The 18,881-nt window shown below is 41.2% G+C and overlaps 1 long non-coding RNA gene across 1 annotated transcript in view; it reads left to right on the top strand.

Moving 5' to 3' along the window:
- The window catches only part of LOC135429083 (uncharacterized), a 114,196-nt gene that overhangs the window by 73,118 nt on the left and 22,197 nt on the right, over positions 1-18,881 (top strand). The window lies entirely within an intron of this gene.

The raw sequence follows: 18,881 nt of genomic DNA, 5'->3' as shown, positions 1-18,881 counted from the left end.
GGCCTTATATAGACCCAGCTCAGACTAGCTTATCTTTGCACTAATAATACTTTACAATACTTGCTTTTAACACGCCATAATCATGTTCCATAATTAGACACATAAGTAAAAACATTTTGAAACAATTATTTTGAAATTATCTCAGCAATAGGTAACAATTGCAAATTATAGACAGATCAAATATGTAGAATTTAATGAGGAACAGCTCGTAAGGAATTGCACCACATTTTTCATTGCATACTTTCGAGCGCAGCGCGGATTATGGGCTGCATTTCATTGTTTATACCCTGAACTCATTGAATATGAGTGAAAAGGGTATTATGATTTTGTACAATGGTCTGTAATAGACTTCTCCATTAACTAAGCCGCCCCTACACAATATATAGTATATATATTCTTGAGCATCTATTCGACGAGCTGAGGCGAACCAGAGAACTCTGTTCATCTGTCTATGTACCTGTGTATATAGGTATATTTTCCTATAAGATATGCAGAATGAGTTTATCGTTTATCAATATTTGCACAATATCGATAAATGTCGATTTTGAGACTTTGTTATTAAAGTATATATCGATATATATAAGAGCTACATCCAGCAAACTTTATATGCTGGTGCTCGTATATTTCGAATGCTTCACTTTTTCGATATCTTTCCCACTTAATCAAACTACCAAAAACTCTTTTGAAAAGCTAGAGCTTTGAGTTCTGGCTTTTATTGGCAAATATAGGACCAAGATCGGACTATAAACTCCGATGTTCATCAAGCATAAATTTCCCATAACGTGCGACTTACTTATTCCAAGCTAAATTAAATTATATTAAATCAAAAGCAGCCTCAAAGTGCTGCTAATTATCAAACTCTGTGTCGACTTTGTGGTAGTCTTGTTCTAATAACCCAAATCAATACAAGAGAAAAGAAAGAAGCAAAAATAGTTTGAAGTATTTAGAATTCTATGGAATTGATTTATGCGTAAACTCTGTCTCATGCCCCAGAACAAGCCCCGCGATGGTCATTGAAAAAAGAGCTCAGTTTTTGAATAAGTTTAATTAAATTCGGCTGCTTGTCGCCGTCGGGCAATCAACGGGCCATTATTGTTAACGGTTCGGCCATTTTTGGCGGAACACAATCCATGTATCAGGCCATAAAACGCGTCAATGAATGGCCGCAAACGAGCCGCTGCCAGAGCAAGAATTATTTATTAATCAACATAAAGCAGCAACAATGCGCATACTATCATTAATACAGCGCAGCTCCCCTCCTTCCCCGCCTTCCCCCTTCGCCCAGCTGACGGCATGCCAATTAAAATTCAAGTCGGATCGCCGCTTAATGTCATAATTATGAGCCAACTAAAGAGATTTACGTATTTTGTTTCATAACTTTTGCCAAAATGATTCGCCCGCAACCTGAACAGGGCCCAGACCCCGGCCCAGACCCAGGCCCAGTTCCTCGCCCGGAGCCTGTGCGTGTGAGTCTCTGCCAAAAAGTTGTTGTCTGGCATCGATTATAGTATGCAGGGAATGTAGACGGACGGACGGACAGATGGACGGACGGACAGCTAGAGAAGCGACAGTTGGCACGTCAACTTTTGGGGCGTGAAAACAGCAACAAAGAAATATTTATATACATATATATATGGATATGTAAATATATTAATAATTAAGGCATCATGTTGGGCGCGTCACGTAACTGAAATAGCAAAATTTAATTAACCAAATTAGCTGCAAAATTAATCAAATATTGTTTGGCGAATAGAAAGGGACACGGCACAAAAAACTTATGACACAAATTAACAATTAATCAACTGCTAAACTTTATAAAAAAAAACAAGCGAAATAGTAAAAAATTAAACACAAATTCAATGTTAACAGAAAAGTTACTAAAACCCACAACAAATTCGTGCAGAGCTCAGTCAGGAATATCTGCCATTAAATATTATTCTTTCGTAACAAATATTAAGCCACAATAGACCTGGGCACTATTTCATATATGAAATTTGTGAAGACATGTCATGGGTCATGGTTAGAAAATATCACCCTCATATATTATTATATATAAAAGGTTTTCTGTTTCACGATAGAGGGAAGCAGCTGTAGTAATTTTCTAACTGCGAGTGGAACGGCATTAAAATCTGGAAAGTACTCAAAAGTAATATGTCTATTGATAATCTTTTTAGAGCTCCATTTCCTGATAGCCCTAGTTGTGTTATCGACATAATATTCACGCGTAACTCGCAAATATCTGGCTTCAGTTTAGTTCCTTTGTTTGCTTTGAACCCTGTGATAGATAACGAATCTACTCCCAATTCAATCAAATGTACAACTAAAAGTTTATTTGAAGCTTAACCTTCCCCTTACAACTTTAAAGAACTCCACCAGGTGGATTAGCGCAGGTCTCTTATAGCACCTGCGCTGGCTAGCTTATCTTTCTACTAATTGGCAATTCACACGCCAACATCATGTTAAATAATTAGACACATAAGTAGCAATATTTAAAACAAACATTTTATGCTATCTCGGCAATCGGTTAAAATAACAAAAAATATAGACTTTTATTTAATACCGAATTCAATGAGGAGAATATTAAAATTTGTGCGCTCTTTACTTCATTAAACATTGTACTATATTCGTATGGCATACATTAAAGAGCAGGGCGAACTATGGGCTGTACTTAACATATATCTTTTTCTGCATACAATTGTATGTTACAGGCAAGCATCGCCCCAAGAGGTTTATGTATTCGATCTACCCCTAACGTCCGCCCGTTTATAAAAACGTGTCGAATTCAGAAACTGCAAAAGCTAAAGATTTCAAACTTCAGCTGCATATTCTCGTATAACATACGCCAAAGGAGATTGTCGTTTTTATCGATATCTTGTCCCATTTCCAAAAATCGATACAAATCGATTTTAAAACTTGGTTCTTAGAGCACAACTCGACAAAACCAAATTCGGTATCTTATGATATACACAGATTGGGAATATTTCACTTCTTTGTTACTTTTTGGATACCTTTCCCCTTTTCGTATACCATTTCGTAGTGAAGGTCAAGGAACGTATCTCAGCGCTGGCTGCAGCGTATCTCCCAGTCGAGCACGCCCGACCCGAGCACTTTTACTTGTTTTAAATACTTTCGGGCAATATTTGCAGCTGGATTTAAAAGGCAGAAAGCCAATTGACCTGCCGATTGTGTCGCACGGAAATTTAATCAAATGAAAGCTAGAGGCAATTATGCTTTAAATACAATTAATTAATCATGAAAACACAAACAAACACACGCACACACACACACACACACACACACACACACACATGGTTATTTATCCGCAGCAACTATGCTGTTATTTCAAGCGTACAGTGAAGCTTTTTTGTTGCTGTTGCTGTTGTTGTTTGCCCTGTTGATGCGGCCGCTGGGCTAGCGCCACAATATTAACATATCCTGCGTGTTTAAGTAACGCATAAAATTATATCCTGATTGAATTGACCAGCATCGAGTCGCGTGCGCACGTAAAATATGCGTATTCCAATAAAGTTGCCAACGGTTTTTATACCCGCTACCCTGTGGAAAGTGCGTGGCAAAGGGTATATTGGTAAAGAAGAACGTACTCTGTCTCCATCTTTATCTCTCTATATTATAAGAGATTTAAATCCAGAGAATATTCCTTTATAAATTGTCGTTTATCATGCGCACGAAATCGATAAATATCTATTCCTTAAGGGGCTCATAAATGTAGCTCATGTGTTTCTTTTCCTGTGTATCAGTCGCTTTTTGATTATAGGGCAACTTCTAGTCGTATATACTCGCTTGCTATTGCGTACAGCGGACATTGCTGGGCGCCGCCCAGAGCAGCCACCTCTTGCACCTCGTTTGTTGCCGCCTTAAAATGCGCGCCCACGCACATAAATCACGTGCGTGAATCTCTGCAGCTGTGTATGTGGATTTGCTGTGTGTGTGTGTATGTGGATTTGCTGTGTGTGTTGTGTGTGTGAGTGCGTCGTGTGTGTGTGAGTGTGTGTGGGTGTGTGTTGTGTACGGCTATTCCGGCAACTGTTGTCAAACGGAAAATCAGCCGACGCAGCTTCTGGCCGCTGCCTGTCATGTGTCGGTGGGTGTTTCTGAGTGTGTGTATGGGTGTGTGTGTGTGCGGGTATTTGTGTGTATGTGTGCTGTGTATTAACGGCCTATCGGCTGCTGCATATCCGGCTGGACACCGGCTTCAGTTTTATTATTATTGTTGTCGCTGCTGCTGCTGTTGTTGTTGTTGTCGCTGTTGCTGTTGTTGTTGTTGCTGTTGTTGTTGCTGCTGTTGTGCACACACGTGTCAATGACAGCGGAGGACACATTTTCAGTGTCGTGTTTAATTAGACTGCCCCCAAGGTGCACGGCCAGCGCCATTTGCACAGCACCGTTATTCATGGCGCTTTCCCGGCTGCATATTGTACGGGTACGCAGCACTTGAATACCCTTTCCTTAGGTATATCAGTTTCTCTGTGCTGATTGCAATGCACAGAAGAAGAAGCGAGAGAATTGAGTATGAAATATAAAGCTTGTTGTTTGCATATGTAGGTATTTGAACCTTTTCTTTGAAGGAGACAACTCCGATCCCATGAAGTTAATATATTCCTGATAAGAAGTATCCATGGCCGAGTCGATATCTGCGTCTGTCTTTATCTATACAAAGTTTTTCAACTTTTTTAAAGCTCATGTCGGGTAGTCAGAATCAGCTAGATCGGGAAACTATATCATGTAGCTGCCATAGAAACGATCAGTTGAAAGTGAACTTCTTAGATAAACTTCTTTCTTATTATATTCGCAAAATATCTCAAGATATATTTTATATATAGTTCAATCAACATCCGTCTTATATATCACATATGTGTCTTCTATCTGGCTTCTTTCTGGCTTCTATCTGGCTTCTATCTGGCTTCTATCTGGCTTCTATCTGGCTTCTATCTGGCTTCTATCTGGCTTCTATCTGGCTTCTATCTGGCTTCTATATGGCTTCTATCTGGTTTCTATCTGGTTTCTCTCTGGTTTCTCTCTGGCTTCTATCTGGCTTCTATCTGGCTTCTATCTGGCTTCTATCTGGCTTCTATCTGGCTTTATCTGGCTTCTATCTGGCTTCTTTCTGGCTTCTTTCTGGCTTTATCTGGCTTATATCTGGCTTCTATCTCAGATATTTGTGCAAGAGTATTTGATTATCGGCAATTCTTCTGTCTTGTTGTGCTCCACTCGTATTTATCGAGTAAAATCAGATAATCACCGACTGCCCTTCTGGTTCCCACCTGCGATGGGCTACTGTAGCTACTCCAATATGATGTTCATGCGCGATATGTGAACTCTATGGCATTATAGTCTAGGTTAACGCGTGATTTCGCAGCAATTAAGTGCGCTTTGTAGCTGCTTCACAGCTTTTACCCTGTTTTCCCTGCTTTCCCTGTTTTCCAGCCCCGGATTGACTTTAACCGTTTGCATGCGGTACTTATTATAAAACTAACAAAATGTGTTACCACAAATGGGCGTGTGCGGGCATTAGCATGCTTATTAATGAATAACATGGCCGTAAGTGGCGTGATTTGTTTGGCTAACGCCTCGGGCGTTGCGCATACGTCGCGTGTGCCACAGCCACACAGCCAGCTTGGCTTTAAAGTGCACACACATTTTCTATTATTTTCAATAATAATTTTCTTATTTTTTTGGAAACAAACTCTCGGGCTCTAATGGACAATTTCTTATCATTTAAAAGGCATAAGTGTCTGGCAACGTTTTAGTCGAGAGACTGGCGAGGCGCACTGGGAAACAGACGCACAACGCAATCCCAGCCATAGGCTCGGCAGAGAGCTGCCAATAGACGGAGCTTTCAATCTCCTGTTGCCCCCCATCCTGCCCAGCCCAGGCCAAATGCCATATGCCATGCCAGAAGTCGACTCGCATGCCGCTCTGTCATATGCGCAAATTAGTCGTTAGTCGACGTTTGGAACTTGCGCGAGTTTAATGACTTTGGCGTTAGACGTTGTCGTTGCTGTTGAGGTTGTTCTTGTTGAGGTTGCTGATGAGGCGCACGATAATGGCCCTTGATGGTCGCGTTCTTGTCAAAGTCAACGCAAAATGGCAACATCAGGAACAGTCGGGGACAGTCGCGACAGTCGGGTGGTGGGGCGGCGCGGCCTGGGCAAAGGTTGAAGACTCGCCTGCAGCTGGGCGGCCGACAGACTCATGCACTTCAATGCACAACCACAGTTCCGGTTGTGTTTATACCCTATATACCCAGTGAAATCTTTGATAAGAGTGTTGAGAAGCATGCAACTGCATGTGACAGTATTACACATTATCAATAAATATTGATTGAGGGAAACAGTTTTGTGCTCCTATTACGTAGCATATTTATTGCCAAGGGAGCTTGAAACGCGAACTTTAGCATGTGAGAGCTCGAGGGTATTGTTAAGTGGGACAATAGATAATAGGCTTGACCAGGAATAGAGAAGTGAGCCGAGTTTTTATAGAGATTTAGCTGCTTGAGTAGCACGTTGGGCTAAGCGTCAGAAGGAAGCTTATGGATCGAATTGCCGTGAAGATAAATTCATTTCATAGATTTACTTATCAATTCCCTTTTCTAACAACATTTTTATTAGCTTCATATTCACGTACAGGGCATCTGCTAGTCGTAGTTGGTCTAGTCGGTCTAAGCATCATCACGAAGTCTAGAGATCGAACTCACGTGAAAATAAATCCATTTTGTAGATTTATTTATTAAATCCTTTTTCAATTTCTTTCATTTACTTCTATTAGGAAACAACCTTTTAACGAGCTTCTTATCCTTTTACAGGGCATCTGCTAGTCGAACACTTTTGCCTGTTACTTGTCTTTCAGTTCAGTTGTTTATCTGTCTATCTGTTTCTCTATATGTGTGCATTACTGTAGCATAATTAGCATGTCGCTAGATTTTGCTCGCTCTCCCTCTCTCCCTCTCGCTCTCTCTCTCTCTCCCTCTCTCTCCCTCTCTCTCTCTCTCTCTCTCAGTCTCTCACTGACTCCTCAGCTGGCTCTCAACATATTGTCAACGCTTATGCTTATGGGTTCCTTGACTCGCCTCGCCTCGATGATGACTTCAGCCTTACAATCGCTGTTGCAGTTGCACTCGCTGTTGCAGTTGCACTCGCAGTCGCAGTTGCAGTTGCAGTTGCAGTCGCAGTTGCAGTCGCAGTCGCCGTCGCTGGCAGCGGCCTTAGTTCATTTAATTTCACTTTGCCAGCCGATTCCCAGTGATTTGTGTGCTGCCAAGCAGGTGAATTTCTGCTGCAGCTATTTCCATCTCTTCCCATCTCTTGCAGCTCTGTCCTCATATTATGCAATCAGCATCGGATGCTTCACTGTACACACGTGTGTGTGTGTGTGTGTGTGTGCGTGTGTGAAACATCCGCATTCTGCTGAATTATGCCAAGTTTTTCTTGAGTATTGCGCTTCTAATGAGCTTGTAATGCTTTGCTAATGAAACTGCCTAGTCGAGGGCTGTTTACGTTTTGGCCAAGCCTCGTCACGTAATCTTTGACATCATTTTGGAGCTGCGGCCGCAACTCTATTAACCCGGCTAATTGACACTTGTGAGCCTCAATTAAGTACGCTTCGGTACAGGCTATCAAAAAAGGCTTTGGCTTCACTTTCTTTGACCAAAACTAAACCAAATCTTTGCTCATGTAATTGTTGTTGTTGTTGTTTTTGTTGTTGCTGTTGTTGCTGTTGTTGTTGTTGTTGTTGTTGTTGTTGTATCTGTAACAACTTTGCAATTGCAGTTTCACTTTCTATGCTGCAAATAAGTTGCCAAAGCGACACTTGCTATGAAAGTGCATTTTTTTCGTTTGGTTGTTGTTATACCCTGTATTTATAGTGCAATGGAATAATAGGGTGTATTAAATCTGGAAATGTGTATGTAACAGAGAGAAGCAGAACAACTCTAAACATCTCTTTGCCCATCTTTATGAACTGTATCTGTATTTGCATCTGCATCTGCATCTTTATCTGTACATCTGTATATCTGTATATCTGTATATCTGTATATCTGTATATCTGTATATCTGTATATCTGTATATCTGTATATCTGTATATCTGTATATCTGTATATCTGTATATCTGTATATCTGTATATCTGTATATCTGTATATCTGTATATCTGTATATCTGTATATCTGTATATCTGTATATCTGTATATCTGTATATCTGTATATCTGTATATCTGTATATCTGTATATCTGTATATCTGTATATCTGTATATCTGTATATCTGTATATCTGTATATCTGTATATCTGTATATCTGTATATCTGTGTATCTGTATATCTGTGTATCTGTATATCTGTGTATCTGTATATCTGTATATCTGTATATCTGTATATCTGTATATCTGTATATCTGTATATCTGTATATCTGTATATCTGTATATCTGTAGATCTGTATATATGTATATCTGTATATCTGTGTGTCTGTATCTGTATCTGTATCTGTATCTGTATCTGTATCTGTATCGTATCTGCAGCTGTATCTTCATCTGTAGCTATAACTGTATCTTTATCTGCATCTATAGCCTATATCTCTACATGTATCTGTATCTGCATCTGCAGCTGTACCTATGTATCTTAGCTTAGTAGAGGGCATTTACCAGCCGGGCATGCTCGACTAGAGCACTCTTTCTAGTTCCATTTGGATGTTGTTGTTGCTGCTTTTCTTGCACTGGTATTTGTGTTTTTAGTTGTTTTTTGGTTTTTTTTTTCTTTTCGCAGTTTGCAGCCAAGTTGAAGTGTCGTTAACCCAATTTGAAAGCATTTGGGCAAGCGGCATGCAAATGCAAGTTTGGTGTCTTGCTTTTTGGCATTGTGGCACGAAGACAGGTGGCAACTTTTGCTTTCGCTGGCCAAAGCCAAAGCGGCGAGAGCCACAACGCGCCAAACAAAACCAGTTCAAAAGTTTGTTAACAGTTAATCCGGGCCGAGTCGTGGCTGTAGTTGTTGTTATTTTCATCTATTTTCGATCGATTGCAGCATAGCAAAAAGTCTGCCGCTGACTCAACTACAGGTTGTTGTTGTAGTTGTTGTTGTTGTTGCTGCTGCTGACGTGCCTCATATTGCGGCAATTAGACGAGCGCCGGCTGCTTTTCAGCTTTGACTTATAGACCCCGTCTCGGCAATTAAGTTGCTAATTTTATCATGAACTTTGCATCTTTATTTTAGTCAAGTGCAGCAGCAGTAGCAGCAACTCTCACACACACACAGGGCCAAAATGCATGCTCAGCCAAGTTAAGCTACAAATATTTTCCAACTTATGAACTATAATTGCAGCTTTGTGTGCCTGGAGGCTCGACTCGACTCGAGTTGGCCATCTTCCTGCCATTCGGTTGTTTGGCCTCTGAAATTGTTGCAAATTGTTAACTGCAATTTGTCTTGGCCAAATATTTACACACACACACACACAAATATTATTATTGCTGACATATTTATGACAAGTCGAGTAAAATGCCCCAAAATTCGCATCATCAACAAATTGTTGCCCGTTGCTCCCCGAGGCAATTAAATCGTCACACACATTGGTCACATTTGTCTAGACTTGGCCATAAATAATCTGCGCCAGCAACAGCTTGCCGCAGTTTGCCCACTGTGCACAGTGGAACTTGCGTGTGTGTATCTTCAGTAAATCAGGCTCTAGCTCTGGCTCCGCCGGCGCCTGTTGTTAGGCAACGATTTTTGCAGCCATTCGAAGCACTTGAATATTGAATCCTTTGCAAATTGCATGCGGCGGTCGGTCTGAAAGTAGGAGGAGGAGAAGGAGGAGGAGGCTTCTTTCTGCCCGCTTCTATTGAGCACCATCATCCATGCACTTGGCCCCGTTCGACAACGAAACGATTCAAATGCGTTAAGAGTGCGTTCTCGGCCCATTTACAAATATTGACCACATTCAATACCCTTGCCGGCAATGCAAGAGGAATAGGAATATATATATTTTTGATTTGAGAGCATATCAATGTTACAGCACAGCCCACAATGTTTGTTTAAGCTTAATTTCTTTTGGTTTGCAAATTAAATCATTTTGAGAAACACATTCGATTTTACATTTGGACTTCCCTTTTAATTTATTTAAAAGAACACACACATTTTCTAATTAATATTTTGCAAAGCAGGAGCTCAGTTGAGCTCAGTGTACTACGCAGGGAATTGGTAGATTGGTCAATCAAAAAAATGTTAATTATTCGCAATTATATATAGATAAAGCTGTTTATCCTGACTAACTGAATGATTGGCGACCAATGCACAGTCCAAAAGATATTTTTCATTAGTTCGTTATTCTTAGTTGGAATATGGGGAGCAAAGGTTTTTTGAGCAAAGTTTCAATTTGGGTTCGTTCAAACATATTTTCAATTATCTACATAATAATTTTCACATGTTCACGAAATTTCACCCGCAATTGTGGAAAATTAAAGAACTTATTTGTTTACCATTCGTTTTTATATATTTGTTTAAGATTTTTAGAAGAATTCATTTCTGCCTGGGGAATCTGCGTGGCTGCGAAAAGCGTTCAATATAGTAGAACTTTTCAAGGGCAGAAAGGGGGACTCAATATAGTACATCTTTCTCTTGGCCTAGATTAAATTAGATTAATATAAACCCCAAAATGCTTTTAATCATCATTTTGCGAACAGTGTAGTTATTTCTTTTGTGCACTCAAGGGTATCTTTGCTTCGATTTGCTGCGTTTAGCCAAAACTTTCTTGTTTTATTTAAGTTCTTGTGGCAGGTGCATTTTGTGGGCTTTATGGGGGGGGGTTTTAATGTGCGGGGGGGGGGGGGGCGGCACTTAAAGCGCTCGGCAATTTCAGCAAAAGTGTAAAATAAATTGGCAAATATTATGCGAGTATGAAAGCAAAATGAAATTGATATGCAGCTATTGCTGCCAGCCAGCTGCATGCCCAAGGGCTGGGTTGGGCTGAGGGAGGGGTGGGAGGGGGGTGGTCGCCTTTTGTGTGAGAGTAGATTTTTGAGTTGATTTTTGCCAATTTGTGCCAGCTGAGAATGTTGCAACATAATATTTAAATATGCTAAAAGTGCGCACAGCTAACGAGATGGCACACAAACACACACACACACACACACACAAACACACACAAACACACACAGCTGCACTTATACTTATGCTGTGGCAGCTTTAAGCGCCTGCCATTTCATATTCAGAATCAAGAGCCATTTTTAGTGGCTGGCAAATGTCAAAAAGTCACAACGATGTTTGCTTAAAACGTTAAGCACTGCCAATAAATTCTGTCTCAATCAATAAAGCAGCAACAGCAGCGGGAGGGGGAGGTGGGAGAAAGGGGGGGGGCATACAGGACAGGAGCAAGAGTCACAGCACGTATCCGACAGATACAGATGCACACACACACACACATCTGCCCAGCTCCGACTACGGTTCTGTCGCTGTCGCTGTCGCTGACGTTGGCGTTAGATAAATTCTTGGGAATGCACACGGGCAATGCGTGTAGCAAATGGTGTGCCAAACTGACAGCCAATTCAATTGCTATAACGAAGAGTGACTAGCCTAGGCTGATCGACTACCAAAATGCCCTGTAAGCTGCGAAAAATATGCTAGAGATAGCTGCAATATGCTAAAAAGCAAGGCTTTATCGTTTTGGGGCAACTTGAAATGGTTATCCATCAAAATATATTCCGGGAAAAATCAATAATGTTGAAAATCCATTTCTATCCAATCTTATCTAAATCATCCATTTATTTTCCTTTCCTTTTTCTATGATTCTTCCTATTTTCTTTGTGAATAGCAACAAATAAGAATAACAAATATAAGAACTTTAAATTGCAGCTCAATTTGAACCAGCGACTTGCCGCTTGCTAGTTCAACTCTCAGATATAAACCATAAACACGTAGACAAGTGTCGAGAAAATGCTAATCATTGTCCCTTTTGTTATGATTCTTTCTTTTCTCTTTGTGAGTAAAAGCATCTTAGGTCAACAAATATAAAAACCAAATGTTGCTGCTCAATTTGAACCACCGACTTGCCACACAGTTCAACTCTCAAATGTAACTCTAAAAAGCGTTACAATAATCGAGAAACTGTTAATCAAGATACAAGTAAATGTTAATCATGCTTCCTTTTGTTATGATTCTTTCTTTTTACTTTGTGAGTCAACAAATATAAAAACTGCATATTGCTGCTCAATTTGAACCAGCGACTTGCCGTTTGCTAGTTCAACTCTCAAATATAAACCATAAAAGCGTTGGCAATAATCGATATTTGGATGGCTCTGTGAACTCCTCCCATTGAAATGAAGAGGACAACTTTGTGGAGCTCTAGATTCAGTTCGACGACTTCATCAGAAAAATACACATGTATTTTCCCTTTGGGTGTCTGTCTGTCTGTTACATTCATGCGCATAACTGTCATATACTCCTTTTCGCCCATTTGCAATGTTAATAGGGTATATAAATACGAAATTTACACAAATATGCGATGCGTCTCGAGCTATCCAGCTCCAGCCATCACTCGCTTCCACCTCGCCCTCTCTCGCCCGGGGTCTGTGTCGGCCTGTCAAACGCGTATCTTATCTTCATTTGCCAACCGCTCGGACTCGGACTCAGACTCAGACTCGGACCAGCCGCATAGAACTCAGACAACTCGTAAATATGTTGCTGTTAGTCGAACTCGCATCCGCATCTGTATCTGTATCTGTAGCCGTAGCTGTTGCTGTATCTGTATCTGTAGCTGTAGACGTATCTGTAGCTGTTGCTAATATCTGTATCTGTAGCTTCGCATTCGTTCTATTGGCTGTTGGCCGTCGCAGTCGGCCTTTGTGAGCTGTCCGAAATCATTTGGGCTATTTAACTTTTAAGACTAATTAATTACGAAACGACGAAATGAGCAGTGCCTGGGCCAAAGGCAGCTACAGTAGCAGTAGCAGCTACCGAGCTGCGCCTGCCACAACCTTAAGATACGTGGTGCAAAAATTTCAACGCCATGCTGTAATTTTCCATTTTCCTTACGCTTTCCGTTGGCCGCATTTTGTTCTTGCTGCTGCTGCCGCCTTTTTTTAATTACTTGGTCAGAATCAAGTCAAGTGGCCGAAACCCTGACGTCTATGTCGATGTCGATGTCGGCTTCTTGCTGTGCGGCTAAAAGTTAAGCCTGTCCGTTTTGGCCAGTTGTAAGTGGCTCCCCTGTCCCCCCTGTCCCCCCTGTTCCCCCTCCAGCTGCTGTCCAGCTTCAGCTCCATTATCATGCCCATCGCCTCGCGTGTAATTGACGCCGTCGCCGTTCTGTGTGAGAAATTCTTCTGCTTCTTTTTGTTTTTGTTTTTTCGCTGGGTTCATGAACTTTGCCGCCTCTTCGAATTGTGCGCCAGCTCATTAAAGTTTTAGGATGCGCGTCTTTGTGAGTGATTTTAAGTAGCAGCCAGTGGAAATCGGTAGCAAAAGTAAACATTAATGTCTACCTAAAGTGGCCATAAACATTTTGTATCTACATCTTATAGTGTGTGTGTGTGTGTTTTATGGCCACTTTCCAGCGCCAAAGCTGACAATCACAGCAACAGCAGCTCGCTTTTCCATTGTCTTCTCGCTATTTTCATCAATTGTTGAGAGTTCTACTTTTTTTAGGTGTGTTCTATTCGATTGGGTGTAATGTATAATGAACGGTTTTCACCTTGCTGACGGCTTGTTTTGGCCAGGATTTTGTAGTATTATCTTGTCACGAAATGTGCAATATCAAGTATTTACATTCTTGATCAGTATCAACAGCTTAATCAATAAACTTCTTTAATTAAGTTCGTTCCAAGATAACTTTACTTTGTTGTTATAATTTGTATACCCTTGCAGAGGGTTTTTGAATTTTGTAAATATACTCTTTATCAGACTACACAGCTTAGTTTTTCTAGCTAGATCCATCTGTTTGCCAGTTCAGAAGCTATCCTCAAGATACTTTGCATAGATTCGTCCCTCTTTCCATGGCATACAGTTCATATGTCGTATCATATCATATATCGTATATATGTTGTTCATATATCGTCATATTCACAAATGTCAGCAATTATAAGCTCTCTCCTTCTCAGCTTCTCCCTCGCATATCCACGCCTATGTCTTTAAAGGTATTTAATAGCGGATTTTACCAGCTTATATATATTTATTTATATGCATACATTTCATGTGCACCTTTGTACATATCTTGTATTCGAAAGCATTTTGGTTATTTTTTGTGTGATTAATTTATTTGGCAGCTTGTTAATTAACAACGTCGACGCAAGCGCAAACACCGTCAATTGGCAGATTGAAAGATTGAGCCATTCAACTTGAACTCGGCTATTAGGCAAACGAGATTTTTGAGTTGTTGCCGTTTTCGTTGTTGTTGTTGTTGCTGTTGTTGTTATCGGCTGACCAGCTTGGCCAGCTTAAGCTGCTGCAGTCTTGGCCATCATTCAATTAACAGTTGCACACGCACCGCGCCCCAGACGACAGCACGAGGCAATGGACGACGCCAACGCCAACGTAATTGCTCACACGACATCAGCAACAGCAACAACAACAACAACAACAGCAACAACAACAACAACAACAACAACAACAACAGCAGCAGCAACAAAAAGTCAAGCATTAAAAACTTGCCCAAAAGCTTAGCCAGCTGACCGCTTTACTGCCGCTCACCGCATCCGCCTCCGCTTCCATCTTTACCCTTGCCACTTGCCCCCCCCCCTCCTCCTTTCAAATAATTGCGCAAAATGGCGGCGATTAGCGTTTAATCAATGTGCCAGTCGCTTTTTATGCCCCGAACCCATTGAAAGCGGCTAAAAAGGGGTAGCTTGACTCTCGAGTGAGTGTACATATGTTACAGACAGAAGATGTCCCCTTAAAGTATATAAATGATTTAACAAAATGATGCGCTGCGTCTTTCAAAAGTCTGTGAACAGAAATCTAGACTTGAATTTTGAAAAAAATATCGAGCTCAACTCTTAAGACCTTGTTTTTCAAGCTTAGCTCGAAGATTATAAGAGATAGATATGTCAAGCTTGGTATGAAAGTTAACAGACAGAATATTCAGATTAAAAGTATTATACTTTTTGAAGATCTTCCCCCAATCTTCCCAGAAATAACTTGTATTATATGAAATGACTTTGATTTAAAGGTAGAGCTTTGCGCCTTAGTATATACACACTTTAGTATGCCATGATTATTCGCTGAAAATTGCATAGATATCAGATGATAAATACCCGAGTTACTTAAGAATGCAATTCGCAGAGATAATATGGATCATAGTCAAGAAAAAGCACAGCTGCTGCGTGTATCTAGAGGTAAGCCGTGTACAGGGTATCTGCTAGTCGTCTAGACTCATCTTTCTTGTTGTTGTTGTTATTGTTTGATATTCTTGCGCGCAATCGTAAACTGGCACAAGGTCTGGTTTCGTTGCGGTTGCGTGCGTGCGTGCCCGCATCTGCCAGATACAGCTACAGAGCAACAGATACATTTACAGATACAGATACAGATACAATGAGATGTATGGCCGGCTCGCAAAGCGGATCAGCCGCTTTTCGTTGATATATGTATACCTATATATGTACTATATATGTGCGTTGGCCGGGCACAGTCCGACTTGAGAGTTCATCAACTGCGAAACCTTGTCGCCAGCACCAGAGCGCCCCCCTCTCCCTCTCCCCATCCCCTCGCGAGCGCATCTCCAACTGGAGCTGCGTCTCTGAAAGTTGTTATCGCTGCCTGCCTTGGCTACTGTTCGACTCTGGAGGAGACTAGGAGGACTAGGACGCAGCACAGAAGCTGTGCTGTCTATCGGTCAGTAGCTAATGCGGAGCCGGGACCTGTATCTGAATCTGGGCCTGTCTCCGTCTCCACTTTTTGCTTGGGGCATTTAAAATGTGTGCGACATTTTAGTTGTTGTATGTAAATGTTTGAGTGCGTCTGTGTGTGTGCGTATCTCTGTGTGCGTATCTGTGTGTGTGCGTATCTGTGTGTGGCGTATTTTGATGGCATTCATTACTTGAACGTTTTTTCCATCTTGTTTTCTCTTTCGCTTTGTGTTTGCTTTTAATTATCAAATCATCACATGATCATTACCAAACTGAAAAAAGCTGGCGATGATGTTGACGATGACGATGATGAAGTTAAATATGATGATTATGTTGATGATGATGTTGATGATGCTGCTGCTGCTGCTGGCAAGCATTTCCCCTTTTTGTGCCATTTGTGCTGTTGTTTAAAGCAATTAATTTTTACATTTCAATCTTTTTGGTTTTTTCTCTCGCTTTATTTTTTTCCATTACCCGTATTTACACAGCATTTTTTGGCTTTGCATTAAAGCCAAATGCATTGTGCAATTAATTAAAAATACAATTTTTACGAGAATTTAAAGCCATAAAATTTGCGAAATGTATTCGTTATTATATTAAATTCTTTTGTGCTGTGAATTCTTGTAGCCAAAATGCGTAAATTGCTGTGCAAATAATTTTGGCAACCAGAAGATATATATATATATATATATATATAAACAGATCTGGTTCGATCCGGATCGATCTGGTTTTCTTCAGCTAATCATCCTGCTCTTGTCTCTGATTTCCATATCTATTTAGCTATTAGAAATATTGCTTTGGCTAGTTCGAGACAACCTTTCCCCAGTCTGTCCGAAAAACCCGCAGAACCCGCATTTCTGTCGCTTTCCATTTTGCAACATTGATTGGCTTTTCCTTGCAATTTGTTTCAGTTTGATTACATTTCCACCATAAACTCGCCCCCTCGCCTAATAGACACAATCTCTGTTATGCACTAATCGAAATGCAGCCCTTTTACCCGACTATCATAAATCAGAAAATAAAAAGCGGCATTGTTATCGCAATCGAAATTCCACTTTTGGCTCGAAGATGCGCGCAGCTCGGAGCTCGGAGCCTTTCACCTTTCCAAATTCAATTAACTGCAGGCAAATGGCAAAGCCAATCACCCAAAATTTGTAAAACGAATTGCAAAGCGTGGGATGCTCTTCCCGTTCAAGTTGTTGTTGTTGTTGTCGTTGTTGTTGCTGCTGCTACGCAAATATTTGCCATCAACATTTTTGTACGCTAATTTTCTTGGTAAATTTCGGGGCTGGCATCACGCGCGCAACGCATTTAGCGTGGGGTAGGGGAGGGGGGGAGGGGGGGGGGGTCTTGAGCTGGGGCTCGATAGACATTTCAAAATAAAAAACAAAATGGTTGCAGTTGAGCACACACACACACAAACAAACAAACACAAGCTGAAATTTCGTCACATATTTTTGCGTAAATTGCCGGAAAATCGCAAATCATTGCAGATAAACATCGAAGTCAAGAAACGAACAGAAGAAGCCAGCAGGCAGGCAGGGGGGGAGGGGGGCGGGGAGCGAAGGCGAAGGCGGAGATGGATGCTGAACCAAATATCGAACAATGTTAAGCAAACACTCACACACACACACACTCCCACACACACACACTTACTCAGTGCAAGTTGTGCTTCCGCTTGCGCAAGAAATGAAGGCTAGCCGAAAAAAAAGAAGGAAGGGCGCAGAGAAGAAGAAGAAAAAAAAGATGGCAGATCAAACAGACAAAGCGTCTGGCGGCGGTTGGCGGCTCAGGCTCAGTTCTGCGGTGTTGCCGCCTGTTGTCGGAGTCAATGATGCCAATAAGCGGCGCCCCCCCCCTCCCCCCCTCCAGCACCACCTCTCCCTTTCCCCTCCACTGGCAAACTGCATGAATCGAATGCAGTGCAAAACGTTTTCGCCACGCTTGAATTGAATTGCCAAGGGGCCTGGGCCACATCCACAGCCACAGCCACAGCCAGATCCACAGCAGACAGCAACAGTCGCCGTCGTCGTCATCTTCATTTCCGCAACTTTGGCTGGCAATCTCGGCGTCACAATTCGCTGGCTTTTTCTCTCTCGCCTTGGACTAATCTTTTTCGTGGCTTTTGATTCTTGTCAGAGAGCTGTCAGCACGTGGTAGCGGCGCTGCACTAATAGCTCCACACAGTTGACTTAAGACTCCAAAATGACGGTCGTTAATCAAGTGAGACTGCGCGATACCCTGTACTCATGCTCCCAAGAACCAACATGCAAAAGTTGCAGTCTCAGGACTCTTGAAATCTTCGAGATATGCTCAAAAAACCACAGATGTTGATCGATATTTATCGATTATGAGGCAGCAAGGGGTAGGATGGGTTATCGATCAAATTAATCGATACCAGATTAACACAAATATCGAATCGATATTAGTTGATTGGCAGGCAACAAAGGATTAGGTGCATTATCGAGAAAAACTTCAGTGCCAAATTATTATTATTATTTATCGGTTGTGAGGAAACAAGAGGTTCAGTAGGTTATCGATACTATAAGTTATATTTGCTCTACTTATGATTTATAGAAATGATCAATACCTCAAATTGTGATAGATCGATATCTATCGATTGTAGAGCAACATGGGATTGGGTGAGTTATCGATCATTTAAACATAAATATGGTCTGTGAATGATCTATATAAAAAACACCCATATCAAATCAGGGTAAATATCAAGTCGATATTATGAAGATGTTGTGAAGAAACAGGAGTTGGGGAATGGGTGATCGATAGATTTAAAATAGTTGGAAACGTTTAATAAATCAAATGTAGTTAGACGGACAGACAGGCAGGCATGACTACATCGACTCGTCTCCTTACCGGCGATATATATACCCTATTTCTGCTTCTGTTGTATATGCACTGATATACCCTTATTTAAAAGGGCGCAGCGTCTACAAAAAAGGCCACATCGGCATCTCTGCGACGAGCTGCGTGATTTTTCCTGTGAGTTTTCTTAACGCTTGCCCGACATTTGCTCGATTTACGGTCT

The sequence above is a fragment of the Drosophila montana genome, unplaced genomic scaffold (genome assembly GCF_035044405.1).
Source record: "Drosophila montana isolate Dmon_TW-CO22-7 unplaced genomic scaffold, ASM3504440v1 contig_2583_1, whole genome shotgun sequence".
In the NCBI taxonomy this organism is placed as follows: Eukaryota; Metazoa; Arthropoda; class Insecta; order Diptera; family Drosophilidae; genus Drosophila; species Drosophila montana.
The sequence above is the reverse complement of the archived record's forward strand: the minus strand, read 5'-3'. Positions and strand labels throughout refer to the sequence as shown.